The sequence below is a fragment of the Staurois parvus genome, unplaced genomic scaffold (assembly GCF_062004578.1).
Source record: "Staurois parvus isolate SC_StPar_1 unplaced genomic scaffold, SC_StPar_1.0 ptg000530l, whole genome shotgun sequence".
Taxonomy (NCBI): domain Eukaryota; kingdom Metazoa; phylum Chordata; class Amphibia; order Anura; family Ranidae; genus Staurois; species Staurois parvus.
In genome coordinates, this window is record NW_028318326.1 from 2,896,176 (window position 1) to 2,921,876 (window position 25,701).

Here is a 25,701-nt window from a genome sequence, read left to right on the forward strand (position 1 = left end):
CGTGTGGACAAAGCCCTGCTCAGCCAGCCTACCCACCTGTCATGGGGGGGGGGGGGTTGGTGAAAAAGAGGCTGGATCTGGAACATGTTATATGTTCTATCCTAAATATATGGTGAACTTATCCTTTAAAGGTAATCTCCAGGGAGATATGAAAAAGACATAAATTAATGTAGTATTTGTTTAATAAAAACATTAAATGGGTTTGTGACATGTACACCTCCCCTCCCCATGGTCACAGCACATTCCCACTTGTAACCTTGAGGGGGTTGCAAATCTCGCCCCAATGAAAAAAAGGACCTTAAATCACAGTGAAGCAGATATGTAGAGGAAAATGTATGTACATTAGAGTGGGAGATCATTTTGAATGAATGAATGAATGAATTTCAAGGAATGAATTAATAGGTTCACTTGCCACCCTGATTCCTTTAAATCTGAGACTTGCCCACTCCCTCATTGCTCTTATGTCAGCACAATAAGGCACCAGCCTCTACCATCCTCCTGTTCAGTCACCACCTTGCAATCCTCCATTCCCTTCTCTTGATCTGTCCAAAGTACAGTTATCAGTTTTTTTTATTATACTGTATGTGTTATCATTTGTATCTATCAATATACTATATGCTTATGGTACATACTTTTGTATACAGTTTATAGTTATATACGTTTTGCATAAATTCTAGCTCTGATAAAGAGGACACATATGAAACATTGTTGCTTGAACTTTTAGCCCTCGTTCACACCAATTCGATTCGCATTCAGTGTGAACCAGAGCTTATTGGAATAAACCTATTTTGGTGTGGTACTTTACTCCTTGTCTCTTTATCCTAATGGGATAAAGGTCATTTTCCAAATTTTTTATGTTTTTTCCAATCAAATACAGAGGTCTTTGGCAAAAATAGGACAATAGTAGCCTTTCCATTATTTTATTAAAAAAGCATCTGTAGGAATATTTGATCTAAGATAGTGTGTGTATTTATGCAGTTGCAGTATTTTGCCTTTGATTATTTGGAGGGAGTTTTTTTTTTTTTTTTTCCAAAAAGAAAGCCTTTATTAATACAAAACAGAATGGTACAAAAGACATGTACAGGGTGCCTAAGCGAAACAGCAGGCACAATCTACAGCGACACAGCAGTAACTCAAACAAGAAAATACAGATAATGCAATGATACAAAATCCGAGTACAATAAGGTTATGCTTGCAGCAAACCGGAGCCAATATAGTATAGTATGGGGTGTAAATGCATCATATAATATCCCCTGCGCTCGTGCTTCGTCATGTAGGGCTGTAGCGATAGGAAGAGTGGTCATAGCACCTGAACGTAAGATTCGGTCAAAAACTTATGGCGATGGGGAGAGTTACAAAACCGGCAAACGTTGCGGGAGGAGCTGTTGATGGAAGTGGGGAGAGTGAAAGAATGGCATGTCTAATGTTCCAGGTAACATAGCAAAGCAAAAGGCGAGAAGAAAAGAGAAAGGAGAAAAGAAAGAAAGGGAGGTAGAAAGAAAAATGATGGGAACAGAAAGGGGAGGATGGGGGTGTAAAGAAAAAAAAAAAAAAAAAATTAATAGTGGGGGGGGGGGGGGAACATATGGGGTAAGTAATGACAGCAATATCTGGGGTTAATCATGTATGGGGATAAGAGTTGGGCCAACGCCAGAGTCGCATGGGAAGGGGTACATTATCGAAAAGAGTCACAGTGCCTACCACAGAAACTACTGTAAAGAAGTAACATCGGCAGGAAAGCCGGACCAAGTCAGACCTAGTGGTCCATAAGAGACCTGTATGTAGGAGTAGTTGTGAAATAGATCCAGCAGGCCCAGATGTGGGAAAATTTAGTGGGAGTGTCAAGGGCCGACACAATCAGTTCCTCCATGTCTGCCATTTTACCCACACGGACAAGCCAATCACGAACCGAGGGGGGGCGAGAAGAGCCCCAAAGAACGGGAAGGCAGAGTCTGGCCGCGTTGACCATATGCACGGCCAAAGATCTATGATATTGTCCCCCCGGAAGGGAGGAATGATGGAGGAGAAACTGGGCCGGAGACAGATCCAGAGGCACGGACGTCACCAAAACTACAATCCTATGAACCTCTTGCCAGAACGGTTGAATGCTCGGACAGGACCACCAGATGTGTAAAAAGGATCCGTCCGCAGCCCCACACCTCCAACAGATATTGGGATAACAAGGATTAAAATGAGCAATTCGTGAAGGGGTGCGATACCACCTCGATACCAATTTGTAACCGTTTTCCTGCGTTGAGACATTAAGGGAGCATTTATGAGAATATTTGAATACACGTGCCCAGTCGGAATCCGACAAATTTTCATCCAGATCTCTATTCCAGGCCTGACAAGAGGGTAGGGAGTTATAGGCCCTATGCTCAATTAAGAGGGGGTAAATTTCTGAAATCAAATGCTTACGCGGTTCTCCTCTCGAGCAAATATCCTCAAAAGGGGTAAGAGGGCGGGTCCAATCACGGAAAGGTTTATGCGAGAGCAGATAATGTCTTATTTGCAAATAAACCCAGAGAGGAAAATCGCAGGTACCCAAGCTTTCACGCAGTTCATGGAGTGATTTCATCTGGCCTTCGTGGAGAAAGTGTTTGGCTAAAATTTGATCATGCGGCCAATGTTCAGATAGAAAGTTCTTGTGCATTCCAGGGGGGAAGTCAGGGTTGAGTCGGATGGAAGTGAGACAGTTCGGAGACGCAGAAACAGATGATGATTTGCAGGTATAGCGGAAGGCTTTCAGGGTAGGGCCTATCAAAGGGTGAGTGAGAAGAACCTGAGGCGTATGCTTCAGCGGCAGCCAAGGGATCGAAATCAGGGGTGCGAATGAGAAGGCACGTTCTAGCTGCACCCAATCTTTAGAAGCAGAATGGACGTGCCAGTCCACTACACGGCAGAGCTGACATGCCAAATAGTAACGGTGAAGGTCAGGAAGGCCAATACCACCATCAAGTTTAGGGAGAATCAGTTGGGAATAAGCAATGCGCGGGCGTTTATGGTTGCAAAGGAATAGAGAACAGAGCCTCCTACAGGATGTGAAGAAGGCAAGCGGTATGTGGATGGGCAGAGTTTGAAAGAGGTAGAGAAGGCGAGGAAGGATGTTCATTTTAATTATCGCAGCTCTTCCAAACCACGAAAAGCAAGGACGGTGCCATTTATTCAGATCCCCTTGGAGAGAACGAAGAGCGGGTAAAAAATTCTTAGCGTATAAATCGTCGGGGTTGCGGGTAAGCTTTACACCTAAATAAGAAAGTGAATCCCTTTCCCACCGAAACGGGAAACGCGACTCACAATCAGAAACCACTTTCGAAGGCAAGGTGACGTTGAGAGCGAAAGACTTCGAAAAGTTAATCTTGAAGTTCGACAAATAACGAAAAAATGCAAAGTCCTTTAGTAAATTCGGCAGAGTAATATGCGGTTCTGCAAGGAAGAGAAGAATATCGTCCGCGTAGGCCGCTAGCTTATATTCCTTATCCGAGACCACAATTCCTTTGATGTCGGGGTTAGAGCGCAACTTCCGTAGAAGGGGCTCCAAGGAAAGGGCGAACAAGAGAGGAGAAAGGGGGCAACCCTGACGCGTGCCGTTGCCCAAAGGGAAAGAGTTTGACAAATGGCCATTGACCCGGACACGCGCAGTAGGGCCGGAATACAGGGACATTATGAAATTGAGCATCTTCTCACCCAGACCCAATTGCACCAAAGACTCCTTCAGATAGTCCCAGGCGATCCTATCAAAGGCCTTCTCCGCATCCAGGGAAAGGAAGAAACCGGGAAAGGTAGATTTACAGAGCCAATGTTGGAGGTTGAGGGCCTTAATGGTATTATCCCTGGCCTCCCTACCCGGGATAAATCCAACTTGATCCAAATGGATCAAGGAGGGGAGCAGAGGAAGAAGTCGATTGGCAAGGATTTTCGCAAAGAGTTTAATGTCAACATTCAGCAGGGAGATGGGTCTATAATTAGAAACTTGTGTGGCATCCTTGTCACCTTTAGGAATAACTGTGATATGGGCTTCCAGAAGGCGATTTTGAGGTTGGGGGTCTTGCGAGAAAGTGTTGAATGCCGATAGGAAAGGGGTACCCAGGATGTCAAGGAAAGATTTATAATAGGCCGCCGAGAAGCCGTCCGGGCCCGGACTCTTACCCGGTTTCATCCGTTGCAGAGCACACTGCAACTCATTCAGTGTCAGGTCTGTGTCCAGCGAAGCAGCCAAGTCCTCCGGGAGGGCCGCCGGGCCATAAAGGCGGAGAAACTCGGAAATCAGGGAGGCCCTAGAGTTGTCAGTGGGCAGAGGGGGATGTTCCGGAGGAAGATTATATAAGGAAGTGTAAAATTGTTCGAAGTGGGTGGCAATGTCAGGGTTAGAAGTAGCTATAGTGCCATCAGAACCCCTGATTCTGTGCACCGTCATGCTGGATCTTTTCTCACGGAGAGCTCTGGCGAGAAACTTCCCACTCTTATTAGCAAATTCATAATACAGCTTTTGTGAAAGGATGAACCGTTTCTTAACCACCCTGCCCAGTTCGTTAAGAAGTTGTGAGCGTAGACTCGTTAGTTCAGATAAGGTCGACGCAGCCAGAGACCGTTTATGCGCCCTCTCCACGGAGTGTATCCTGCCCGTGAGGAATTTCAAATGTTCTTGTCTATCTCTTTTGCGCTTTGTCGCCCTGCAATGAGAAAGCCACGGATAACACACTTGTGGGCTTCCCACAGCGTGAGGGGGGAGATATCAGGAGAGGAATTTAGGGAAAAGTATTCCGTCAGATTGGAGCGTATCTCCTGTAAAATAGCGGAATCTGCCAGAAGGGAAGCATCCAAGCGCCAGAATTTCGAGCGAATAAACACGTCAGGGAATCGCAAGGTCATGGTGATGGGGTGATGGTCGGAAAGAACCATTGGTTCTATCGAAGCAGCATGGAGGAGTGGAAGATCCGATTGCGACAGGAAGAAATAATCTATCCTGGAATACTTATTATGGGGAGCTGAGTAAAATGTGTAATCTTTCACAGAAGGGTGAAGGGTTCTCCAGGAGTCATGCAATTGTAAATGTTGTAATTGTGTGCGTATGTGTGTAAGGGCCTTGAACGGCAGAAAGGAGCTACCTGAAGAGGAGTCTAACAGTGGGCTTAGTGGAATATTCAGGTCGCCCCCAAAAATCAACATTCCGGATTGGAATCCAGCCAGGGCGGTGGTAATTGAGCGCATGAAAGTAACCTGCTTGGTGTTAGGAGCATAAACATTGGCCAGTGTAACAGGTCGCTTAGCACAAAAACCCTTTACAAACAGGTATCTACCTTCTGGATCAACAAGGGAGTCCGTCACCGAGAAAGGACAATGTCTAGCGAGTAAAATGGCAACACCCTTTGATTTGGCTAGCGGGTTAGCAGCATGGAGAACCGTAGGGAAATGGAAATCGAAAAGTTTGGGGATAGAGTCCTGGCGAAAGTGCGTCTCTTGGAGGAAGACTACATCCTCTTTTTGTTTGCGCACGTAAGAGAGCAACATGGAACGCTTCTCGGGCACGTTCAGGCCCTTGGCATTGAGTGATAGGCATTTCAAGGACAATGGTCCTGAGACTGAGGTGGAGGCCGACATGATAACCCGTCAGTAAATTGCACTAGGGATGAGGGGAAAGGGAAAAAGAGAGATAAAAAAAAAAAAAAAAGGGGGGGAGGGAGAGTATAAGAAGAAAAAGTGGAAAAGATAAACAGCTTGAGGAAGAGACCCGCTGTTCCTTATAAGAAGAAAAGGAGAAGAAAACTAGGAGAGAAAGTATGAAGGCGGTGGAAAGAGAAAGAAAAGAAAGAGAAGCAAGAAATAGAAACAAACGATATAGTAAAACGCGCCGTATAGACGATCAGTAGGAGCTCACAGAGCCCACTGTGTGGGGAACGAGGAGGACGCCGAGACGAGAATTAACGCCACCGCCGGCCGGTGGTCACGCCAAAATATGTAAGCAGGTGAGAAGTTATGTGATGAGGAGGGAGGAGTGCGATAGTGACATAATGTTTAGGATGTTCTAGAGAAAACACGCGTAGGAAGGGACTCATACCAACTCCATGAAGTGGCAAAGTGTAAGCCATGTAGGGGGCACTAAAGCGCAGGCTGTGACAAAAAAAAAAAAAAAAAATTCCTGAGAGGTGTAAATCAAGTCAAAAACCGCCCCCACGCTATCCAAGCCCGGGTGTCCGGTTAACTCTAGGACACATATATAAGAGAAGGGTTGGAGAAAGTGGAGACGGTCGCAAGGCCTGAAACGAGGGAAGACAAATGTGGGAGGGTGGGGGGCCAAGACGGATATTGCAAGCATCTCCTGAACAAAAAAACAAAGTTATCAACGGGTTAGCAGAGGCAAAACAAACGAAAATCAAGACATTAACAATTAGAAACACAATGGAACCCCAAATGGTTAGCAAATACAGGCTAAACATCCCAGGACCAGCACCAATGAAGCCGATACTAAACAAAGCACTGACCCTATACTGCGAGTATATATAAGTAGTACAATCAATGACCCCAGCATCACAAAAGGGACGAGCATCACCTCCTCCCACAACCGCACCACCACTAAGATCCTTAGAGCAAAGGGGAAATGAACCTCAAGGGGGCCCCACCCATGCTATTATCCCTAGAAGCCGCTTGACAGCAAGAGCAGGAAATAGGAATAACCCAATGAGAAGAAGGCAAGGCCAGGCGGGACAACCCCAAAGGAAGCAGGGAAGGGGATGCTCGTCCATCTAACCATAGGCAAGAAGCAGTAACCCCAGGAGCCACCCCACCAACTCCCCCCACCACAACCATCCCCAAACCCACCCCCCAACCCGACATCAGCCCACCTCCACATTCCCAAATACAGTACAAGCAATACTCAGCCCTCTTGCGCCAGCACTGAAGAAGTCAACTGGGCATAGCCGGTCATAGAACGCTAGGGAGAGGCTGAGTTCAGCTGGGAGCCGCATCAAAGATAACAGAGCGTCAGACAATGAAGCAGGAGGGGTTCCCTTGGGTACGAAGAGGATGCAGCAAAAGGTGGGCAGACGATCCGGAGGCCGACCACTAAGGCAGATACAAGAGCGACCAGATCACTGGGCGGAATCCAGATGAGGAGGGGACAGAAGGTCAGCTGGGGGATCCGGGGAGCCAAATCTCAGCAGTAGAGAGCGAGCCAGGGGTCAAGAAATCCACCACGGAGCAGCCGACTATCACTCGGAGCAGGTCCTGGAACCAATGAGGCAGGGGTACAGTGGAGACATCCCCATGGCGTCTTTCCCTTAGTGGGTGCTGGTCGGAGTCCAGAAGCGTAGGTTCCCCAAAAAGCTAACAAATGACGTGGCAATCAGAAAGGGAGTCCAGCGCAAAACAGGTTGTGAGAGAGGAGGCATGCGGGGCTCCAAAGGGAAGGCCATGGGAACAACAGAAGAAGTATAATGAACCACAGGCAGCTGAAAAAAATTACACAGAAGTGGCCCAATGAAAGGGGAGCGGTAGCCAATTAAGGCTCGTGCCGTTGCTTTCTGTGCGCAGGGGAGGCCGATGGGCTAGAAGTGGCCACCGCGCCTCCAATGGAAGGTCTTGGAGGAGTCGAAGGAACAGTCCGTCTTCTACGAAGGGAATGGCCCTGCCAGTCCATTGCACCATCTGCTGAATCTGGGGTCAGGGTCGGAAGCCCTCTCAGAGATCCCTGCCAGTCAGGCAGGTCAATCAATGGGATATTCAGTGACGAGCAAAAAGATGGAAGATCTTCAGGAATTCGCAAATCATATGTGTGGCCGCCAACCCGAGCTGAAAGGCAAAACGGAAATCTCCATCTATATATAATATTGTGGGAACGGAGCGACTCTAGTAGTGGCCTCAAAGCTCGCCTTTGTTGTAGGGTCATGCTGGATAAATCCTGGTACAGTTGTATATCCGCTCCTTCATATGACAGATGCCTTCTGATCCTAGCGCATCTAAGTATATCTTCCTTGAGCGGGAAGTTAACAATGCAGCAAATGATATCTCTGGGTGGATCCACATCGCTCCCCCTGGGCCGACTTGCTCTGTGTACACGCTCAATCTCAATGGGGGTCGCCGGCGGGCGACCCAGAAGGTCGTTAAAGATGGTTGTCACTGCCTTAGGTATATCAGGGTTTTCCACGGATTCTGGTACACCGCGAAGTCTAATGTTATGTCTACGGCCACGGTTATCCAAGTCTTCAATCTGCCTGTAGAACTCTCTGATAGTCGCAGTGTGGGCCCCTGACTGTCGCTGTAAGTGGAGTATAGCATTCTTGTTGCTACTGGAGACCGTTTCTACCTGAGCCAGTCTTGAGCCCATTGCGCGAATGTCTTCCCTTAAATCATTAAGGGCAGTGGTCAGGGTAGTGGCCAGAGAGGCCTTTATATCAGAGGCCACAGCATGAAGATCTTTAAGGGACAATGACTGTGTGGCAGGAGAGAGATCATGCTGTGGCACTGTGTCACTTCCAGCCTGCATAGCCATGCATGAAGAGCAGCCTGTGTCAGAGGCTGAGGCTGCAGAGGGAGGGGGAGAGGGGGATTGAGAGAGAGAGGGAGGTGGCTGCGGCCCTGCTCTCTGTGCCTGGGAGCTAAAGAGCTCCTTGATGTGTCTCCCTGCTGGCTTGGGGCCCCTTGGGGACCGCGATCGGGTGCCGGAGAGCGTCCGGTCGTGTCTCCCCATGTTGTGAGGGGTCTGTCTTACCCCTCCCGACCGCGCTGTTTGGCAGTCCGATCCGGCCGGCGGGAGCTCTTACATTAAGCGGCCATTCCGCTCGGCGCCAAGCCACGCCCCGGGATTTTTTTTTTAAATACAATTGTGCCACCAGCAAAAGGGTTTTTTTTCACAGCCCCTTGCATGTACTCTACTGAGAAATCTACATTCTGTAGAACCAATATCACAATGCACACAGACACTTTCTTTATTACTTTGTTCCTCTACGTTATAAACACATTTTGTTTCTGAAGACTACTTCATATCTTTGTTTTTCATGATGTTACACAAAATGTGAATTCTCATTGATTTCCACTGCACAGCTTTAAAAGACTTATAAAATATTTATATGCTTTTTTGTGCAGTCAGACTGAAAGGTATTTCTAGAATATGTTGTATACTACACACTAGAAAAAAGAATTATGTCTTTGAGATTAAATAAAATTCACTATTTATTCAGTTTTATAAAGATTGGTTTTAAGTCACTTACAAAACTGTGCTTTTTATCAAACTGGTCCGACTATTTTCATGACATTGCAAACTGTGTAGTGGGAACTATTATATGCTATTTGCGGTGTCAAGATGGTTGGTTTGCAAAGCATGAAAAGAAATCAGAAAGATTAATTTCAGTAGCAATACATAATGATGCACTGTATCACAATAATGAAACAGTAGAGAAATAATGTTTGACTTAAACAAGCAGATTTTCATCAATAACAATTAAGACTTAATGTATGATAAGGAAAAGGTTTCTGCAGAGTTTTGGCTTTGGTTACAAAGAGATTATGAAATCAGAAAAAAATCTCACTTGGAGAAAAAATGTTTCTCTAGTTCACAATGGCAGAAATGTAGATAAAACATTAGGTATTGGAGGGGTTGTGATATGTGATATGAAAATATATGAAAATGTGTTGATTTCCTAAACTAGACACCCAGATTAATTTGCTGTTTTTAGACACTTGGCCCACGTGGAGCAAAGCTATGGGTTCACCTAAGTTGTATCGAAGGCCAACAATATATTTGTTTTTGAAAGAGAGGTGAGGGGTTAGAGCCTGATCACTGGTGACATCGATGGTTGCTAAGGTTGTGGCAGGTGCTAGCACCTAGTGCTTCCTTAGCAACATTTGACAGCAAGGACACTACTATATATGATGTTTGGAATGATTCATAGTAATAGAAGATGTTCTGTAAAGGTGTAAGAGAAGAGGAGACGCAGATAAATAATCTGTTCCCACGCTGTTCTGTATGTGTCTATGGATGCAGCAACACTGCTTGGTTTTGAGCCTGCATGTGTGCCCCAATATGGTGCACAGAAAAGAGGAGGAGCCAAGAGTGCTGGTAGGGGACCCCAGAAGAGGAAGATTGGAGCCACTATAACATATTTGTTATTTTAAAAAAAAAGGCTTTACAATAACTTTAAGGCAATATTACCTAAAAGAGTCCCTAAAAAACAACATATATCTTACTTCAGTATAATAAATAATGACAAAATTATTGCAGAATTAATAGCCCATTGTCGAAATGTAGAAATTGCCGTGTTGAGGTTTGAGAGCTGAAGTGGTTAAGATCATGGTGAGGTTGGCTAAATGGAACGGAAAACTCCTCTACTAAAATGCTGCGAAGCTTTCTAAAAACAGATGTTATTTATATACCAACTAAAAATCAAGGAGTTTATTGCTTATTTTAGTGTAGTGAGCTGAGACATTCAAATCCTACCTGCAAGTTTGTGTGGCCAGCTGCGCATCCGGAATTGGTTTTTAATCTCCTAATTGTTTTTTGGATTTGCTAGGGAAGTGAAGATCTGTGAATGCAACCTGTTTTATAAAACGAATATTATTTTAGTTGAGTTTGTTGGTTCTTTTTGGCACCCCTAAACATAAACACAATCTGTGAGCCACTAGGGATTTTCAACATGCTAGAAAACCTTTAGGACAAATTATATACATTTTGACACCTTAAAGGCCAAAAGAAACCTTTTTGAAAACCTTGGCAATCAATTTAGGGCACTTCAATAAGTCAGCAAGCTGTCTTACCTTTTATTTGGTGCTGTATCTGAACAGCTCTGCCTGCAAATATAACCTGAGTCAGGATACTGATTGAGTTGGACTTTGGCCTACCTATGGGTGGCCAGATGTTCAGACTTGCACAAGACTAAAAAAATTTGCTTTAGGGTTCCACACATCCCTATTGGTCCATCCATGGGCTGACTAACTGGTCAGTAGTATTGTGGAGGGGGTAGGACAGTATGGGCAAGCTTTAGCACAATCAGGAAGTACCAAAGCTTTGTCTGTCAAAATGGGCAGAATTTGGCACATTCCTAGTGGCTGCGGTGGCAGCTGCCTACTGATGCCAGCATTTAGCTACCCTTGCTCCTACATCCAGTTTGTAATGTCAATGTATTTGCATGCTGTGTAAGTGGTAGAGCAGGGCATATGTGGAAACAGGAAGGTGGTGGTGTGTAGTCAGCCGCTCTGTAATCACTGATCACTAATGATGGGGGAGGAGTAAATAACACTGCCACTAACTAATAATGAAGAAATGGTGTTAAGGTGAGGGGGAGTGGGGGATTGATAGAATTTCCACTGACTACCAATGAAGGGGGGTTAGTATTGCAGTCATTGACACCAATTCTGGTGGTTACTGCAGTCAGTGGCACCATGGGGGGGGTTATTGTTGCAGTGAGTGACACAAACGGGGGGTTATTATTACAGTCACTTACAACCATGCTGGGGGTTATTACTTTGGTAACTGACACCAATGCCGGAGCTTATAACTGAGGTCACTGACACCAATGTTGGAGTTTTTTACTGCGATCACTGACACCAGTGTTGAGGGTTATAATTGCAGTCAATAACACCATTGCAGGGGGTTATTAGTAGCCACTTGCCACCCGCTCACAGTTAATGTACTCCAAGCAGGTGGCAAGTGCAGGCTCAGTAACGTAATGTACATTGATAGCCTTCTTTTGGTTTGGGGTGTGCACGTACGTGCCCCCTACTGACCTGTGCTAGGATTAGACACAGCAAAAGTTTGTCAGCAGATTTCATCCAGTGATTTTGGCTGAAACCAGAGGAGCGGCTGTGTGCAATCACAGCACAAAGCTCTGTGTTTACAAACACACAGACCTCTGTGTAAACAGAACAGTGATCTGGCTGTTTCTTCTCCCTGAAATACAGGGAGAAAAAAAGCCAGATCTGTGAGTAAAAGCAGCACATTTTACACACATTACACTTGTTAGGCACACAGTTAACCCTTGATTTCCCCTTGATGTTAACCCCTTACCAACTAGTGTCGTTAGTATAGTGTACAATTTTATATCTGATCACTGTATTAGTGTCACTAGCAATGTCAGTGTCAGTCAGCTAGTGTCCCTCCCAGCCAGTGTCTGTTGGAGCTAGATTGTCCACTATCACAGTCCCACTATTAGATCTGGTTCACATCAGTGACAGTTTCATATCGTATGACAAGTTGCACCCTATTGTCGGCAATGGTACCGTTCAAGTTGATGCAACTCCGACTTTGCTGTGCCTTACTGATTTGAAAAAAAAGGTTCCAGCACTATTTTTTGCAATTTCAGGTGCAATTTGCTTAGACATCTGTGCATGAAGTCACACAGATGTCAGCCATGTCGCACCTAAAGTTGCGCTGACATGCGGCTTTGAAATCGTGTGATTTCAAGTGAAGTCACACAGTTTCAAAGTTGGATTCAATGTGAACCTTCAGTAAGTCGCTGATCATCACCATTATGAGTATAGCATCTATATCTGCGTAAATTACAGTATGCTGTATATACCATAATTTGTAGATGCTTTAACTTTCACACAAACCAATTAATACACACTAATTGGAATTTTATTTACCAAAGACATGTGGCAGAATAACTTTTGGCCTAAATTTATGAATTTTTTTAGATTTTGTTTTTATTGGATATATTTTATAACAGAAAGGAAAAAAATAGTTTTTTTCAAAATTCTCGGTATTTTTCATTTATATATTAAAAAATAAAAACCCAGTGGTACTCTAATACCACCAAAAGAAAGCTCTATTTGTGTGAAGAAAATTATATAAATTTCATTTGGGTACAGTGTTGCATGACTGAGCAATTGCCAGTTAAAATAGCACAGTGCTGAATAGCAAAAAAACGGCCTGGTCATGAAACGGGTAAAACCTTATGGAGGTCAGGTCATTAAGCAATACCCAATAATCAGTACAATGTAAATCAAACCACTTTTTGTTGAAAAAAGCGCAGTCTTAAAAAAGGGGGCCCAATTTATGATCTTGCACACAGGCCTACTGCATTCAGAAAACAGCCCTGAGCAGAATGAACTAATTCATGATCATATTCTCCTTCTTTGTCCAATCATTGGCTGGGTGTGGGTCCTGAACTGGGGTGTAAATTATAGTCTGCAGGAAGGTCCAGGTCCTAGCTGTTACTTTCTGTTAGAAATTTTGTATATATCACCACATAGCAGACAGTGAGTCTCTGCATCCTTCACTGTAACCAGGAAACAGGAATCTTTTTTTTTTTTCTTTTTAGAGACAAGACATAGAGTTTATCATAGATGCAGCTACAAACATTTAAACACTGCCATCTACTGGTTGAAGAATATATCTCTACTAAATAGTGATGTAGTTGTTTCACAAAATACATGAACACTTTCTGATAGGGGTGTTAGCTTAGCAGGCTAACAGGTCAAGAGGTCAAGCAGTTAATGTATTTGTATTTTAGGTATGTATTTAGCTGTATGCAAGAAGATTAACTTTACATGAGGCTGTCCTGAATTATTCTAGTATGCACTTTACCTCTGTATTCAGTTAGTCTCACATCTGTCTAGGAATAGTTTTCACAAAAATTGTATTTGTGTTAACTGTGATTTACTGAACTGGGCTTCTCACCTCCCATTCCCTAAGCAAGCTTTCCTATAAACTATTGAGTCTATCCTTCATAGTTGAAAGGAGTCCACATATAGACCATCCATGATTCAGGTGCCCAGGCAACCCATATACAGAGACATTTATAATAAAAAGCTCAAATACTTGGTTTTGATGAAAGCTGAATACCTAGAATTTTTCTGGTATTGGAACCAAGAAACTGCCATACAATGGGTATCTGCTTGTCAGACTAGAATTTAATCTGTTAATCGTCAGGACTAAAGATGTGCACAATAAAAAATGTGTTTAGTTTCGGATTAATCATTTTGTTTTTGTTAATGATTCGTTTTCTGAATTTGTTTTGTATATTCGGATTCATTTCATATATTCAGATTTGTTGTGTATATTTGTTGTTCTGAATCAATTCGTAATTTGAGTTGTTGTTTTGGAAGATTGGCTATACTCATTTTAATGTGTGAATTTGTTATTTTGGGAGATTACTTATGCACTCTGAGTCATCCCTCCTAGTCCGACCCTCAAAGGGAAATGGAATGAGCCAGCTGAACAATATCAACTGGAGTCTCATACATCTGAAAGTAACGAATGGACGAATTTCAAAATAATTTGTGATGTTATAATTCAGAGAGTTCGATGGATCCACCTCCATCCAACCCAAAACAATAAATAGGAATCATCATCTTATTTCACTTTTATACCTTGCTGTATTTATTGCAATGTGTTTCCATTTCATATATAGTGCATTTTTAAAAAATTGTTAATGCAAAATTAAAACAAAATGGATCCAAGTCAATTTGGATCATTCGTTATGTCGTTATGTTGTTTCGGATGCTTCGAGCATTAACAAAATGTCAAAACTATCATATCATGTCATCCAATTGAAACAAATCAATACAAATGAAGAACAAACATTAGTCCAATTAGTTGAGTAGAAAGAGGAAACCTCTCAGTCAGGCCCTAAACCTGGTGAAGATATTTTTTGATGAGAGTCACTCTGACCATGTTGAAGGACTTGCTGATGAGGGCTACCCTGAACCCAAAAACAGAGGACCAAGACAGAAATTTGGCCCCCCAAAGAGACTAACATATGACTCTCAAAGCAACAGTTCAGAAGTTCCTACTCTGCAGTTGTCCTCTGACACTCAGGTGTTGTTTACCTTGACACCAGGAGAATTGAATGCCCATAGCTCCTCTCCCATCACCCCTTGGGTAGGCGTTTCCCTTGTCTGACTTGTTTGCTAAATATTGTGTTATATTATAGAATCAGTTCTAGATAGCTTGTTCAATAATTGTTGGCATTTCCATGGTATTTTCCACTTCTTTGAGGGACCAGTGACTTTTGGTAGGGAGTGTGTGTTGCTGCAAAATGTTTCTCTATGTTGAAATGTATCAGTCCCTACCTGAGGTACACACCTTGTAAAAGCAGAAATACTCACCTCTTCATTACAGTGATGCTGTGGTTAAATTCCTCACCAGCCGCTGTCATCTTCTCCACAGCTCCTTCCAGTTGGTGGGTTTTCGGTCTCTTATCTGGCCAGTCAGGGAATTAAATCAACCCGTGTATGCAAACGGGTGCCCATCATGTAAGTGTTTGTTATTGCAGAAGAGACATAGCATGTCTCTTATGCAGTAAAGAGCTGTCTGCTCGCAGTTTTTAATTCCACTTTACGTAAAGGCACCTGTGACACAGAGCTGCGGCGTTCAGCTTGCTGAAGACTGAGTGTCAGAGACCATCTTAGAGGAGACCATGAACAATGCTTATCTATGGGATGTTTTTAACCCTGCTGCCAGCCATCTTCGGTGAGCCTTAATGGATGGGCATAGTATGTGATTGATTGGGAGAAGTGTTGAGAGAGAGGAGAAGTAAGACCTCAAGGGGAGCATGTGGAGAGGAGAACAGAAGTGTGTGAAATGGCTGCTGCATCTGTTACTGGCTACTGATTCTAAAGTAAATATACCCTCTGTGGCATTGAGGGCATAGATTTAATTAAATCCTGCCATTCTTGATTACTACTTTACAGAATCCTGGAGCAGTGGGGAGACAATGAGTGTACAGCAGAGACTGTGTGTGTACCGATACTATAAGAGCCTAAGGACCCATTTGTTACCTTGAAGGAACGCCATCATCATTTAAACATTACAAGGAATATAACAGAATATGTAAAAAGGAAATAACTGCCCCAAAAATTGAAAATGAAGATCAGATTGCAAAAGATAGCAGGACAAACCACAAAATATTCTTCAAATATATTAATAGTAAAAAGGTCAGGTCCAAACATGTAGGCCCTTTACAAAATAATCTAGAGAGTGTGATTGGGGACAAAGAGAAGGCAAATGTATTAAATACCTTATTCAGCTCTGTGTATACAAAGGAGCATGGAGGAGCTCTTGTCCATAATGGGCATGGTATTGACACAGATCCAGATGATCCACAACTGATATGATCCAGAAATATTTAAACAGATTAAAGGTGAATAAAGCACACCCACGGGTCCTTAAAGAACTGAGTTCTGTCATTTCAAAGCCATTGTTTCTAATTTTTAGGGACTCTTTAATGACCGGCATAGTACCACTGGATTGGCGTAAGGCCAATGTGGTGCCTATATTTAAAAAGGGGTCAAAATCTTTACCAAGTAATTATAGACCTGTTAGTCTAAATTCCATAGCTGGGAAGATAATGGAGAGTTTAATAAAATACCACATAGATGAGTTCTTGCTGGAAAAAAATATTTTAAGCAACAGACAGCATGGATTCATGAAAGACAGAAGTTGTCAAACAAATGTGATTTCTTTTTATGAGGAGGTGAGCAAAACCTTGGACAGAGGGGTGGCTGTGGATGTGGTATACTTGGATTTTGCAAAAGTGTTTGACACAGTTCCCCACCCACGGCTAATGTCTAAGGTAAAGTCTACAGGCTTAGAAAAATCTGTATGTAAATAGATAGAAAACTGGCTAAAAGATCGTATTCAGAGAATAGTGGTTAATGATTCTTACTCTGAATGGTCTAGGGTTGTCAGTGGTATACCCCAAGGTTCAGAGTTGGGACCCTTACTTTTTAATATATTTATAAACTATATAGGATCTGGGATCAAAAATACCATTTCAGTCTTTGCAGATGACACCAAGCTGTGCAGTGGAATAACGTCCTTACAGGATGTCTCAAACTTACAAGCCGACCTCAATTCACTGTTTAATTGGGCAACTGAGGCAAATGAGGTTTAATGTTGATAAATGTAAAGTTATACACTTGGGGGCTAAGAATATGCATGCATCATACATACGAGGGGGCATAAAATTGGGGGAATCAATGGTGGAGAAGGATCTGGGAGTTCTGGTAGATCAGAAGCTTAATAATGGCATGCAATGCCAAGCTGCAGTTTCTAAAGCGAGCAAAATCCTCTCTTGTATTAAAACAGAGAGAGAGATATCATTTTACCCCTGTACAAATCATTAGTAAGACTTCATCTGGAACATGCAGTTCAATGTTAGGCACCAATTCACAAAAAGAAAATTGGGGAACTGGAGAAAGTACAGAGAAGTGCAACCAAACTGATGCGAGGCATGGAGGAGCTCAGCTGTGAGGAAAGATTAGAGGAACTGAATTTATTCTCTCTTGAGAAGAGGAGATTAAGGGGGGATATAATCAACATGTATAAACACATCAATGGTTCATATAATAAACTCGGCATAGAGTTATTCACCTTGAGGTCATCACAGAGGACAAGGGGGCACTCTTTACATCTGGAGGAAAAGAGCGAAGTGTGATGGCAAGACGTGACAAGATAGTGACAAAGCTGTTGGGGCCTCCATGTGTAGAGTTTTTCACTTTAATTTCATTAGAGAACAAGGGGGCACACTTTATATCTGGAGGAAAAGATATTTAACCTCCAAATACAGAAAGGCTTCTTCACAGTAAGAGCTGTGAAAATGTGGCATAGACTATTTCAAGAGTTGGTTCTGGCCAGCTCAGTGGACTGCTTTATAATAGGCCTGGATTCTTTCTTGGATACACAGATTATAACTGGTTACTAAAATTTATAGGTAAAGTTGATCCAGGGAATAACCAATTGCTGGGGGATCAAGAAGGATTTTTTTCCCCCTGCAGAAGCAAATTGGATCATGCTTTACTGCGTTTTTTAGCCTTCCCCTGGATCAACTGTTGGTGTAGGATTATAACTTTTTTTTTCTTTTATGGTTGAACTGGATGGACTTTTCTCTTTTTTCAACCAGACTAACTATGTAGCTATATGTAACCTTGGAGGACACACCTAGAGTTTTAGGAGTGGTGAGTGGCCTTATGGCCACTAGGATATTTGATACCAATATTTAAGTGATCCAATCAAGGCATACAGGTTCCCATCACTGGCCAACTATATACACTTAGTCTATTGTTCAGACATTTCTTGAAATAGAAGTGTAGGTCAGAGTCTTGTATAGAGACTGTCCTGAATTTTTCTAGTGCACATTATGCCTCTGTATTCAGTCAATCTCACATCTATCTAGAATTTAGCTAAACATTGTATATGTGTTAACTGTGATTGCTGAACCAGAGTCCTTTCTGTTGCTACCATTTGTGTCTATTTATATTATTGTCAGTATTATCAGTTGAGCTGCGTAGCCCATTAAAACACTGGGAAAATGGTGTATCTGAGAGTGTCAGGCAACCAAGATGTGTTGCCCTCTGAGGACAGAAGAACCCATGAAAATCAGCAAGGGTAGCAAACGGTAAGCACTGCTCCAGGTGGGTCCACACACACAGCTTGTACACAGTCCTCACAGCTAGGTGCCTTCCCAGCTCACAACCAAGAAGATTCAAATGGAAGTTCACAATAAAATGTAATAAAATCATCACAGCACAAGAGGAGATATGTTAATGCATTTCATGCTCTAGGCTCTTATTCATAACCATATTCCTTACCACTTTATGGATAAGCACCTTGAGCATGAAACATGTTAACATATCTCTCTTGTCCTTGGTACTGAGATGATTTTATTAATTTTTTTTGTGGACATTGTAATAAAGATTATTGGAGCGTCCTTACAAGAATGTGCTGCCATGCTCTTGTTCCATTCAAATCAGTGGCCCTACGGGGGGTAATGCTACAAATGGACACGTTTAGCCTAACTATATCTAAAGCTGCAATCAAGAGGAACACACCATCTAGTAGTTCAGTGATGAATAAAAGCATAATGCGGAAAATGTATAATAATATTTAGCATGTTCTCAATAAAGAAATCCTGCAAATAGCAAGGTGCAGGTTTGATTTTACACATTTACAATACCATCTCCAGTTTATATACACGTTATTTAAATGTGTTTGTATATAATATATATATATTGAGTGACAAATGGTAATTTTCTTGTCTGGAGACATAAAATCAAATATGTGTTTTTCTTTGCTTTAATCATAATGCTGTGGCACTAAAGCAGCTAACAGTCCAGGCTTTACATGGAGAAAAATATGCCATGGTTTGCTCTGTGATTTTTATTTTGCCCCTTGCTTGTACAATATGTATTCCTATGGTTCGTATATTGAGTTGTTTGGCCCACACTTGTAAGTAACCTATACAGGCCTAGGGTAGCTAAGAGATCAATGAAAATGGGACTTATTGCAAATCCTGTGTACCAGCCTTTACTGCAAGGATTCGTATGCTGCCATAGCTGGAAAACCTACATACCTTCTAACCATCCCTCATTTGGTGGAAATACACTAGATTTGAGAAGAAATCCCACAGTTCCCCCACTTTGTCCCATTTTACCATCCTCCCAAAGTTGTTTCTATCAAGTGCTCTGCCTTGCTCATTTCAAAATCTACCTGTAGCAGCTGGCTGCATTATTTTGCAGTTTATGGGGAGTGCAAAGAAGATGAACCTTGAGGTTGTGTTGTTGATATCATTCTGTTCCTATGGTGGCACACATTGCATGTCATATTACAGCTGTATATTCTTCAGGGTACACACTGGCAATTATTTATTTATTTTAGGCATTTGTATAGCACCAGGAGCCAATTAATCTACCAGCATGTCTTTGGAGTGTAAGATGAAACCAGAGCACCCAGAGGAAACTCATGCAAACACAGGGAGAACATGCAAAAACATGCAAGTGTCGTGGTTGGGGTTTGGACCAGTGACCCCAATGCTACCAATGATGTCGTTATGTGAACGCCAACATCCACCTGACTGTTGCAATTTATTTTGGTTGAGAGTATAAAAAATACAGTGAGCGCTCCAATGGTCAGCAGCTGAACATTCAAGGAAAACACATAAAAGTCCCGAAAATATATATATAAAGAAAATGCAGCGCTGTGTGATGTTACTATATTGCAGGCAGATATAAATAATAAATGAAACCAAAGCAAATGAATAAATCAATAAATAAATCAATAAATAAATAAATCACAGTCCAGTAATGGTGCTCGCTGATTCCAAGTGCAAAAGTTAGAAATGCGCACTAACCAGAAACATATTAATAATACGCATGTGTATATGATATCATGAAGATTCCCCTCTCTTTTCTGGTCTGGTAATGGGCAGGAGCTGAAGATAGCAGAGATGAAGCGCCCTCGTGTGGCGAAATGGAGGTCCAGCAGGTCACAGAAATCCTTACAGAACTGTGTGAGGTGGAAAATTCCTCCTCTCAAAGGCTCTCAAACTCACAATGGTGCCAGGTTTAATCAAATGACTGACCCATTGTGAGTTTTTCCTGAACACTCCTGTTTTTCTTGAATAAAATCATTTTCATCAACCTACTACACTATGGGTTCTTTCCTGTGTCTTCTGCGATGAGCCTTTTCAGCTTCTGCGGACCCAGATTGATCCCTGCACCAGCCTTTGAGAGGAGGAATTTTCCACCTCACACACTTCTGTAAGGATTTCTGTGACCTGCTGGACCTCCATTTCGCCACACGAGGGCGCTTCATCTCTGCTATCTACAGCTCCTGCCCATTACCAGACCAGAAAAGAGAGGGGAATCTTCATGATATCATATACACATGCGTATTATTAATACGTTTCTGGTTAGTGCGCATTTCTAACTTTTGCACTGGGAATCAGCGAGCACCATTACTGGACTGTGATTTATTTATTTATTGATTTATTTATTGATTTATTCATTTGCTTTGGTTTCATTTATTATTTATATCTGCCTGCAATATAGTAACATCACACAGCGCTGCATTTTCTTTATATATAAATTTATTTTGGTTACCTTAACTCCTACCAGATTTTTTATATTTTTAAATATAAATTTTTTAATATTCTGAGTCTTATTTGTCTGCTTCTTAGATTCTGTTCTTGTTCTTCATTCTGTTTTTGTCTGCCTCAGATAAGTAATCGCATATTTCTACTATTCCCTTTAGTTATAGTCACTATTAGGGATGAGCTTATTGTTTGGAGGATTATCCAAACACTAAACTTTTAGGGCATTCAGCTCTGACAAATGTGACAGCTTCCAGGTGTCAGTGATTGCTGTTTGCACCCGCTGCATCCTTACCAACCAATGACATCACCTGACCCATTCACTGACATGGCTGCGAATTCCCAGCCATTCTAAGCACATGGACAGGGATTGGAGCCTTAAATCATTGCCACCATATGGCCATATTTGGGCTATTATGTCACCACTATCCTCACCCCTTCCTTTATATATCCTGATAACAGTTTAGGGAGCTGTCATTTTTTCTGTTTTTTTACACGGAGTGCTTGTTAAAATCCATATCAGACCTAAAGGATCTGGTATGGATTTCCTGGGGAACCTTACACATTTTTTTTTGCCTGAGGTTCCCCATTGAAATCCATACCAGACTCAAAGGGGTTTATTTACTAAAGCTGGAGAGTCCAAAATCAGACTCCCTTCTGCATAGAAACCAATCAGCTTCCAGGTTTCATTGCCAAAGCTTCATTGAACAAGCTGAGGTTAGAAGCTGATTGGTTTCTATGCAGAAGGGAGTCTGATTTTGGACTCTCCAGCTTTAGTAAATAAACCCCAAAGGGTCTGGTATGCATTTTGGGAGGGACTCTATGCAATTTGTTTTTCACTCTTGCTATAGGATGTGCTACAGCTAAAATTACATTTGCAAAAAAGGTTTAAATTGTCGGCAAAGAAAACTGCATTGCCAACTTCTTTAAAAAAAAACAAAAAACAAGAAGCACACAGACCCCTTCAAAGTTCACCCACAATACAAAACAGACCCTTAGGGGTCTGCTATGTATTTTGGAGACCTATAGAGTTTGTGTGCTGTTTTTTCTTTTTTAAAGGAAGCAAGAGGGAGATGTCATTTGCAGGCAATTTAAAACTCTTTTTTTCTTTGTAAATGCAAAAAAGCCCACTGCTCCTAGATACACAAAATTTTTAAGTTTTTGCATTGGAACATGTTCCCCAGTGTAGTGCCCACCCCCATGCTATGTTTGATACCCCCTTGCCTATTAGCTCAGAAAATGGGCATTTTGTAGTTTGAAAGAATCCGCTCCCATTGATTTCAGTGGGGTTTGGGTTTGGCATCAAAACAGCTTTGAAGTTTGTCAAACCCCTGTGGAACCGAATCCAAGGCAGTTCGGCTCTTCGCTAGTCACTACATAGGTGAATACAGGTATTTACCACAAGGCAAGCAAAGAATTTGCCTAGGGCAGCATTTTTCAGGGGGGCAGCACTGCCCACCGGAAGAAGGGACACCAGGTGGGATCCGAGAGAGGCTGCAGGCTGCATGACGGTGTATGCAGAGCCCCGACTCTCGTTCCCAGGGATGTCCAGAGCTGTACAGATCAGTGTCTTTCTCTCTCTCTATGGGGAGGGGGGGGGTGTCAGTGTCCAGTGTATGGGGGGCAGTAGTCGAAGGCTCTCTCAGGTGGTGGGGGGGGGCAGGGGTGTTGGTGAATGTCAGGCTCTCTCAGTGGGGGTGGGGGGGTGTTCATTGGAATCAGGCTCTCTCCGGGGGGGGGGAGGGAATTTATGTGTTGCCTAGGGCAGCACAAAACCTAAATACACCATTGGGTGATTACATTTTGGGTATACATTAGGTTAAATTATAATTAGTATAACACATTCCTGTACTTCACTTAAAGCACTTTCATTTGTTTATGGGAATATTTGGTATGTTTTATAGCCAGATTATTCATTTTTATTTTGTATTATTGTGGTACATTGAATGTATAGCGAAAATCTTGAACTTTTATTTATATTGTGGAATCAGACCTGTTTCTGATTAAAATAAAAGCAATAACAGTTTTCTCCAAAATTATCTCCAATGTATTACTTGGTTGTGCAGGAATATTTGTTAACTGAAAAAGTTGGGGGAAATTAAAGTGGATTTAGTTTTCTGACTGTTTATGGTGGGAGTGTACTTGTGTATAGCATTTTGGTCACCTTATCCATTGTAGTCAGTGGAAGTGGGCAACCAGTGGTAATCAAAGTGAATCCTGACCCTTGATTTTATCACAGATGATGATTGCCACTATAAACACATTCCCCCATCCTATCACCATGACTATGGATGTCCACTTTTGCAGAAACCAAATGATTGCATCTCAAATCAATGGTTTGTGCAGTATTGGTATCCTGGGCCCATTTCCTAACAAATACACTCTCTTCATTCAATTTGCATGTTCTCTCCTTGTGGGCATGAGTTTTCTCGCAAAATAAGACACATTTATATTCAGGTCTGTATAGCATGGCTTTGCTACATAAATATGGGCAATTAATACAAATAAAACACTTTCCATTAAATAAAACTGATTCAACAGATGTTACTAATGTACATTTTTATGTTACATACCATTATTACATTAATGGAAAATGTAATGTAAATTAAACTAACAGCATGCTTCCCCACTGCTTTATAGCATGCTTTCCTTTCATTTTAAATATTATCAGCCATTCTGTAGATACTTTACTTCTACAGTATGAGTCACTGTGTCTTCAGCCTTTGTAGAAACATATGTTGGCTGTTTGAATTATTCCCAATATCTGTGACTCATAAATATTGCTACAAGGATTCTGAACCTAAATAAAATGCATTAATGATGCATATCTCATATATTTAATTAGAATAAATACGTTTCTACTAATCTGACTTTTAATCTGTATTTGATGTAGCAGTGTTTCTGTACTGACCGATCAAATATATCAGAACGCAACTCCCAAATGTCCAGTCACAGGGTTTGATTTGCCAGAGGAATATTATTAGGAGGTCGTAGGACACAGAAATGTTATGTCACCCTCTAATGCAGTGGTTCTTGGCCTTTCTGATTACAGACCCCCCGGTGGAATTCTCAATATGTCCACATTTTTTTCCAGAGCTCCGCAGTGCGGTGCTTTATCAAACTTCTGTGAACATAAGAGTGAAACGTGAAATCACATCACACAAAAAAGTGCACAGAGGGTACAGAAAATGACTCAAACTCTAGGGCTCTTACCCTGAACTTTCTGGAGCACAGTGCTCCTGACTTATCTTGGCCATGGTCTACCTAGGCCAAAGCCAGGTGGACCTTGCTCCTTCAGAACCAGACAATGCTGGCCCACCAATTACTTGCCAAAAGCTTTGCTTACATTATATATGATTAGCTAGAAACAGAATAGCTGGTTACCGGTGGGTTTTTCTCTGTATCCCGAACAATTCTCCTGGCAGTTGTGGCTGCAGTCTTTCCTGGTCTACTTGTACTTGGCTTGGTATCAAGAGATCCCCAAAGTTTCCACTTCTTAAAAAGTGATTTAACAGTACTCACTGGCATATTCAAGGCTTTGGATATCCTTTTCCATCTTTGTAAAGTTCCATTACCTTGTTAGGCCTTTTGACAGTCTTTTTCTGATCCCCATGGCTCAATATCTAGCCTGCATCCACGTAAGAGCTAACAAACTCATTGACTGTTTATGCACAAACGCTATATGCAATTTAAAAAGCCAAATATGTGGAAAATTTACCTTTAATTGTTATTTTAACCCATGCGTGACACATTGTGTGTCTGTACCAAGGCCAAACATTCCAGGGTATGGAAACTTACGATCAGGGCTGTATGGATGATTTCTGTTATCATTAGGATTGAGAAAAGAGCCAAACAACTATGTAATAATAAATGGCTTCATATGATCACTATCTTTAGTGTTACTAAACCCAGAACCCTGCAGTCACTCTATCTGGTTTCCCATAGTACACAGAATATGTAAATACAATTATTTTAGTAAGTATAAACTGCTAAATACCTTTTCTCATCATCAGTTAGAGCAGTCTTGTGACTTCTATCAGTGTTCAGCTGAGCACATGTTAAAGCTTGTAGGAGGAGTTTTCTTTCTGCTCTAGGAGGATGCAGAACCCCTGACCTCCGTATGGACAGTGCTGATTGGCCCTGTGCTGATCACATGCACTCTCTCAAGCAAAAAAACCCCTCTGTAGCAATACACACCAAACTGAGCATGTGCAGAATTTCTCCACACGATATATATGTCTTATCAGGAGATAAGAGGGGGACACTGGAGGAAGGGGAGGATCAGAGAAGTCAGGATCAGACAGCATTTTTACACAATGCAGAGGATTAACCCCTTAAGTTCCATAGTGGGTATATCATGCATGCTTTACTGCATATACAGACTGATTTTACTGTTGTGGGTTTAGTAACACTTTAAATCAAAGACAGTTTTTTGGCATGAACAGTCAAATTTTCTATGCCAATGCCAAAATTTCATGATTTCTGACATCACCAGTGACACTAATACAGTGATCAGTAATAATACTTTATACTGTCACTGTACTAATGACAATGGCTGGGAAGGGGTCAATATCTAGGGCGATCAAGGGGTTAACCGTGTGCATAACAATGTGTAATGTGTGAATTATGTGCTTTTTTTTTACTAACAGATCTCTTTGTTTCTTATCCCTTTGCAGAGATAAGAAACATAAAGATTGTCCTATCTCTACACAGCCCTGTATTGATTGTCAACACAGGGCTCTGGGCTGCGATTAGACACAGCTGATCAGCAGCTGAATCATTGGCCAGGACTTGTTGATAGATTCCCGGTGTGTGCAATCACAGTGGGTGTCGGGGGGGGGGGGACTTAGAATCACTGCCCTAGTGGGTTTGCTATTAGGATACATGTATAGCAACT

The 25,701-nt window shown here is 42.2% G+C and overlaps 1 protein-coding gene across 1 annotated transcript in view; it reads left to right on the forward strand.

Moving 5' to 3' along the window:
* The window catches only part of PDE11A (phosphodiesterase 11A), a 717,642-nt gene that overhangs the window by 350,866 nt on the left and 341,075 nt on the right, over positions 1-25,701 (forward strand). The window lies entirely within an intron of this gene.